Consider the following 5314-nt stretch of genomic DNA (forward strand, 5'->3'; position numbering starts at 1 on the left):
GCTCTGAAGCCATACAGTCATTAATAGTAAGTTTCTGCTCTGCCATTTACAGGTGCTGTAATCTGAATTGATCTTTCAATTTGTTCAAAATTCAGTTTTCTTTTAACTTTGTAAAATAAAAATAACCCTTGTTACTACATGTTGTGACATTTTTAATGCAGATTAAATGTGATAATATAAATCTGAAGTACTGAACATTGTACCTGGCATAGAATGAGCTCATTATAATATCAATCTCCTTATTCTTTCCCTTGTTTAACCATCAGTGGTGAGAAACAGCTGTTGATTTGCCAAAATATATGCATAATTTTATAAATGAAAACATCTGAAATCTCTTTGGGTGGCCTATTAAGGAATGAGCTACAGTGTTTTTCACCTTTATTACTACTGACATTTTGAGACAGATAGTTCTTTGGGTTTTTTGAGGGAGTGCCATCTTGCTGAATTTAGAATGATTAGCAGCATTCCTAGTTTCTATTGAATAGATGCCGATAGCACCAAGAGCCACCCCAGTTGTGACAACCAAAAATATTTCCAGACTGCAAAATGTCTTATTGGGATGGGGTGCAAAATCACCCCCAATTTGAGCACTACTGAGCTAGAGAAATGAAAAGGACATTGTATTGGAAGAGGGTAGGGACTTAAACTTTGAAATGTTGTTCATAGCCTGTAAGAGGCCCACCTTAGCTATTTCTCCCATTGGGTGAACTAGGCTTTTTGTGCCTAGGTGTCAGTGAATGGATGTCAGAGCAGAAGGTAGGAGACAGGAGAAGAGTTTTCTCTATTTAGAGGGAATGGAAAAGATGCAGGGCAGTGTCAGAAGGTTTCAGATCTCTCATGAGCAAATGCAAAACTTCTGTGTTCTCAAGACTGGAAACACATTTCTCAGCCAAGGGAAGAGGCTAATTGAGGGGAGTGATCATGGCTCTTCTTCATTTTCTTAGTAAGCTCCTGAAGGTGGCAAGGCCGCAGAAAAGCAATGCATTTAATACCTCAGGGACTTGTTGGTGCTTGAAATTGAACATGGAGGCATTGGGATGATTTCATTGTGCCTCAGAAGTTATTAAACTGGGTCAGGCAAGTCTCCATTCTGGCTTCCCACGTGCAGGTGCAAGCAGTGGCCCCAGTGGGGATCCGAGGGCAGTTCCCTGGCTGGTGGGGTAATGTTCCAGGCAGGAATACAGCTGCCTCTGCTGCACAAAAAAATCTGCCTGAAAAGTGGGAGACAGCGGGTTGCAATAAGCCCCACTCAGCTCCCACACGCTTGGCAAGTCAGTTTTCATACCCACAGTGTTCTACTAGCAGCAGCTAACTGGGTTTCAAGTGGCCTGTGCTCAGAATTTAAAACTGTCCCAGGCCGTAAGCTTTCCCTATGGACACAGAAACCATATCTTTCAGGCCGCATCCTTTCCAGTCCACCTGTAAAGCAGGGCCATGAAGCTCATGTGCCTGTTGCCGTAGCACACTTCTCACTTGCCCCTCGGTTCTGGCCAATCAGCTTTGTCCTTACTAAGGATTATATCAAAAATCCCAATTGGGCACTTTTCTCAACCTGTGACTGCAGCCTGAGTTAGACTTCTGCAATGTTCCCTGTGAGGTGGGATCAGGAATGGCTTCCCTCCATTCCTGCTGGAATCTGGGAGTGCACACAAAGCATGTCCTGATGTTGCTCCTTCTTACATATTCCTTACTTTTCACTGAATCACCTCTAGAGCTGAGTAGGTTTGAAGTCTTCCCTCATGACTTGTATTGCCTGGCTCCCCTGTGGGAGTATATGTCATGACAGCAATCTGTCCCTCTCTCATGCTCTGGGGACTAACAGTTTTCCGTCTGTTTTATGATGTAGTCCGTTGCCTGCCACTTCATTCAAAGGGTCTGTGGTTTCTTTCAGTTCTTATGTTGTTTCTTAGGAATAAATTTTACAGCATGAATCTCTACGTGCAATTTTGTCTTACTAAGCGGGATAAGTATGCTTATAATGCTTCCAATCTGTCATCTTGGAAAAAAAAGAAGAAAATCTATAAATATTTTGACTATAATGTTCTATGGAGGAGACCTTTTCACATTGTGTCTATTTAGGAATTCATGGGCCTCCTGTATCTCAATGTCTAAGTGTCTTGCTCAACTTAGGAAGTGTCATCTATTATTTCAATAAATAGGTCTTTGAAAACATGTTTTCTCTCTTTGCCTTCTGGGCTCTCAGTGATTTTTATATTTGGTCACTTTATGTTATTAGATGTATTCCAAAGGTTTCTTTTATTATATTTTTTCTTTATTTTTGTCTGACAGTGTTATTTCAAAAAACACTGTCTTCAAGCAAAATGTGATCTTAAAATAAGTCAGTTATGATTGAGTATATTGTTGAAGCTTTCATATGTATTTTTAGTTTATTCACTGCATTATTTGGCTCCAGAATTTCTGTTTGATTCTTTTTTATGATATCTGTCTCTTTGGTAAAGACAGGGTGGCAGTGGCCAGGCTGCTGCCCTGCCACTGGGTGTTGGATGCCACCTTCAGTGATGGCAGTCTAGGCCAGTGGGTGAAAAACACATGTGCCACATGTGCCTTAGCCCCAGTGGTGCTCACACCTCAGCCTCAGGTATGGTAGCCCATGAATGCTCATGTCTAAGCTCAGGTTAGCAGCCAGATCTTCTTTTGCATCTCATCCTCAGTGTTGCTTGGCTCCAAGACAGTGTGCAGTCTGTTGGGGGTGAGGCTCTAAAGTGCTATCTTGCCCAGCCTCAATGTTCATGTCTTTCCCTCGGTTGCAGTAGCCTGTGGTCACGTGTGTCTGAATCTCCAGGGAAACATCGGACGTTTAGTTTGCACCTAGGCGTCAATGCCATTGGGCTCCAGGACAGTGTAGTTCATCAGGGGTGAGGCTCTGCAGTGGTGCCTCACTTGTGCCTCAGTCCTAAAAGCAGCAGCCCACGCCTTGGTCCCACCTCTGCACCAGATGCCATAGTCTATAGTCACTGGTGCCTATGTCCCTGAGCCAGCAGTTCGTGCTTCTCTTGCACCTCAGCCCTGGACTACTGGGCTCCAGGGCAGTGCTCAGTCTGTTGAGGGCAGGGCTCTAAAATGGTACTTTGTTGTAGTTGCTTACGTCTCCAGAAGGGTGAGGGACCCAGCTTGAGCATTCACCCTGAGGCAGTGCCATCATACAATCTCCTGGCAGCTTTCTATGTTAGTTTCAGGGCCCATGACGGTTGAGGGGATCTCCTGTGGTTGGGATTGTAGGAGTCTATGGTGAGAATATGGACCACTGAGGCTCTCTCACCTTTCCTTTCCCTGTATTTTGGAGTCTCTCTCAGCTCACAGCTGATCCTGGATGAGCAGGCTGCCTTGCTTCCCTCTCCATCTCTGCTTTGAGTATTGCCTATCACTTTTCTAATGAATTCCAGTGATTTCCTTTGAATTATGTATTCAAAGTGTGATTATTGACTCACTGTTTGGTTCTTTTTAATGGAGAAAGTGAGTACAAAATGCCTCCAGTCTGCCATATTCATGTTTTCCAAGAAATAATTTTTAAAGGTTTTTAAATACTTTATGTAATTATAATGATTATGGGCATAAGAAGAAGAATTATGGAGAAGAATGGAGTGAAATAAAAGCTTCATTCACTCTGCTATGATATTTGATTATATCTTGAGGTCAAATTGATCTTTGCTGCCTTGGCTGCCTGCTCTGACTACAGCTAATCCTGGGCAGGCTTTGCAGCTCCTACCACTTCCAGGCCTACGGCTGCAATCCCAAGCTTGCTCACCAAAACAAGTGTTTATTCATTGTATATTCAGTAGATTTTATCTTATAAATATGAATTGTTTATATGCATTTCTAATATATCAAATGCTTTACTAGCTTTTTAATATCTTTATATCCATTTTCCCTGGACCATTAATTACTGTTCTTAACTGAGTCATTCTTAACTGGAAGAGATTTTGCCACCTAGGGGATACTTGGCAATATCTAGAGATATCGTCGGTTGTCATAATTGGTGGCAGCAGGGAATGCTACTGGCATTTAATAAGCAGAGGCAGAGATGCTTCTAAGCATCTTATTAGACAAAGGATGACCTCACACAAGAAAGAATTATACTGCCTAGAATGTGATGGTGCTAACAGTGAGAAACCCTGAGTTTAACATATGTGCTCAGAAGTCTAAAAATGATTCACTTTCTCAAATATTTGCTGCATTTTTTTCTTCTGGTCAGAATGTGCACATTGGAAATTCTTCCTGAAGCATTTGTGTGAGCAGACCTATTCTATAGCTGTTAAATGATTAGCAGGGAGGTTGATAGATGGAGGTGAAGTCAGCCAAAACTTAACTGATGTTTAACAGCCAGGAAATACCCAACCTGGAAAGTATTCATTCATAGCATCACAAACCACTAAAGAAAAATGATATTTTACCTCTGAGAAAGTTAACAGCAAAAGTATAGTCTTTCTAATTAGTTTTATCTTGCAATCTAAATAAATGATAAGTAGAGAATAACAATCAGGTCATAAAATATCATTTAATTTTAAGAAATATCTTCATAAGACTATTGACATAAAAGTGATTTACGAAAGTGAAAGTTACATTTAGCACAGGATTTTGCATTTTCAAAAGTATATGATATTGGAAAGACATATAACTACATATTTTTTTGAATTTGTTCTATGTAGCAAACTTTGCCCAGATCTCTTTAAGAACATTTCATAAATTTGGCATCATTACTAACTTCTCCATGTTAAGAAGATTTTCATAGAAGCAATATTTTCTTGTGTCTCTAAATGGGAGAGAGTGCTTCTCCCCACTAAATTACCATATTAAAGTGGACTGTTCAGCATTTATTTTCTTCAACCATTCTGTCTAAAATTCAGCCTGATGTATTAGCAGGAGTCCTCCTGCAAAATTGGTCAATGGGTAGTTATGCTTTTGTGTGTTTTTCACATCAAAAAACCCCGCAAGAACAAATACAAAACAAACACAAAAGTGCTCAGGAAATATTTAATGAATAAATTGTTTTATTCAAGGGGATTGAGAATGGACCTTGTTCCACTGCTTATTTTTTTCTCTATTTTCAACATCTGCCTTTCTACTGGCTAATTAACCAGTAGAAAATTTAATGCTGTGCAGCTATTAAAATTATATTACAAATTATAATTATTAAGATAAACTTAACAGTTATAATAGTATGTATTAACAGTTATACTATTAACCAATGGTTTATAAATATGTTTAATATTAAATAAAAATTTAAGAAAGAGGAAACATCAGGAACCACTTTAAAGGTGAATTGTAAAAAATAATGTGATAATAACTTCACTCT

General features: G+C 39.8%; 1 pseudogene; it reads left to right on the forward strand.

Moving 5' to 3' along the window:
- Positions 1-737: 737 nt before the first annotated feature.
- The window catches only part of LOC108544988 (melanoma-associated antigen C3-like), a 66964-nt pseudogene continuing 62387 nt past the window's right edge, over positions 738-5314 (forward strand).

The sequence above is a fragment of the Rhinopithecus bieti genome, unplaced genomic scaffold, assembly GCF_001698545.2.
Source record: "Rhinopithecus bieti isolate Rb0 unplaced genomic scaffold, ASM169854v2 scaffold_28580, whole genome shotgun sequence".
Taxonomy (NCBI): Eukaryota; Metazoa; Chordata; class Mammalia; order Primates; family Cercopithecidae; genus Rhinopithecus; species Rhinopithecus bieti.